A 2,092-nucleotide genomic window follows, 5' to 3' on the forward strand; every position below is an offset into this window, starting at 1 on the left:
TCTTTGTCTCCCTAGAGTTCTGTATCTCTCTCACCCGCATCCTGTCACCTCTTCACTGCTTGTCTGTCTCCGCGGCCGCATCTCTCTTTGATATCTGAGACCAGCGAGTCTCCTGCACAAACAAAGGCCTTCTTTGTGTATTTGTGTGTGTGTATTCGCAGCTCTGTCCTTCTGTCGGTTTGTCTGCTAGTGCGGTCCAAACCCATGCTGTGACGTAGTGGTCCAGAATCGCTGTGTAATCTCTAAGCTGCATGGGAGAGCTGCTACCGAATGCGATTGGGATCTGGAAGCACACAGTCTGAGCGTAGAGGAGTGTGAAGGAGGTCAGACCACACCACTGGGTGTGTGGGGTTTGTGTGTGTGGTATGATATAAAAAAGCTATATTGTTTTGTACGTCTCTCACTGACTTGCATTGGCATATTGAGATTCATAACATTCAGAACATTTGATACATATAATGACATCAAACTCATTAAAAAGGATGTAATTTAGCACTAACAGAGGATGTTTTGGGTTGCAGCTCTACAGCAAAACCAACATACACGTGTCTGTGTGTGTGGTATACCCTACGTTAGATGGCAATATCCAAAATCTTTGTCCTTTGTGGGGACATTTTTTGGTTCAAATGAGGAAAACTAGCCTGACAAGCCAGACCGACATCAAGATGTTGGGTCTGGGAACTCACCATTGGCAGGGCTCAATCCGAGGGGCGGGATAAACGGTTGTCTTTCAAATTCCCTCTACACGCAATAGGATAGCACTACAACCAACCAGAGCAACGAAGAAGGTGAAGTGGAGCTAGTTGATAGATTAAATTTTTGCCGTATCCGGTCGGCAAAACTCTGAACACATCTTCCTTTTTTAAGAATGACTTCAGTGCCGTTCTTTTACTTCTTTGTTCTTTTCTCAAAGAAAAGTTAAGTCTTCCAGAGTCGCGACCAAAGCCGATTTCGAAAGACCGCTATTCACCAGCTTCTTTGTTTTCAAGTAGTCCGCAGAACCGCCGCAACTCTGCAGTCATTATGCTAACCCAGCTAGCAGGGAACATTCTCAGAACTTTGGCTAACATTCCCTAAAAGTTTGGTTAATGTTCTGAAGAAAACATTTGAATGTAATGTTTAACGAATATTTTAAGAATGTTTTCAAAAGAATGTTATCCAAACTTTTAAAAGAACATTCTTGGAAGAAGAAGAAAAAAACTATGCGCTGAAAACGTTATAAGAACATTAGGGAATGATGTTATAAGAATGTTACTACTAAACATTTTTAGAATGTTTTCAAAAGAATGTTATCCTAACTTTTAAAAGAACATTCAGGGAACAAAAATAAACCTACCCGCTGAAAACATTTATAGAACAATGCATGGTAATGTTCTAAGAACATTCTTATAACAAAAAAATTTTAGCTGGGAAGCCCGCCCCCCGACTCTATACACGATGTGATTGGCCTGACTAGAGTTTGGTTTTTACAGCTCGCAAGCCAACGGAGAGTTTCTAGACGCCCTGGCGCTACGGTGCAATTATATTTCTTGGCTAGAGGAAAACAGCTTATAAATCATACCAAATTATGTTTTTTGAAAATTTGAAAATTTTCTGTGATGGGTAGGGTTAGGGGTTTGAATGTATAGTTTGTACACAGTTTGTTTATACTGCATGAGTATGCAAACACAGATGCAAATGCTTAGCCGACATGGGAAATCACTTTGTGATAGAGTTGCTATCAAATGTCTGTGCTATTTAACCATATGTGTTGTTATTCAGGTGGCTAGCTATAAATGTTGACAGTTTCTCAACTAGATTCTCTTCAAACCATGACATGACAATAGTTGACTTGATCATAGAAGACCATAAATGTCCAATAACATACCTTAAAAGATTGTGGCATTAAGTGTTTTCTGACACATGTTAGACCAAAACATCCTGATAAATTTAGCTTATTTAGAAGTAATTAGGCCCTGTTTACACCTGGACGCATTTACGTTGATCGAATCACAAGTACACGAAGGAGACACATTCCCGTTTATGCCTGGTGTTTTAATACGTCTCTTTTGTCCACCTTCAACCACTTCTGTCCTGGTTTCTTCAAGGCGAG

Source organism: Gobio gobio (assembly GCF_949357685.1).
Source record: "Gobio gobio genome assembly, chromosome: 3".
Classification (NCBI taxonomy): Eukaryota; Metazoa; Chordata; class Actinopteri; order Cypriniformes; family Gobionidae; genus Gobio; species Gobio gobio.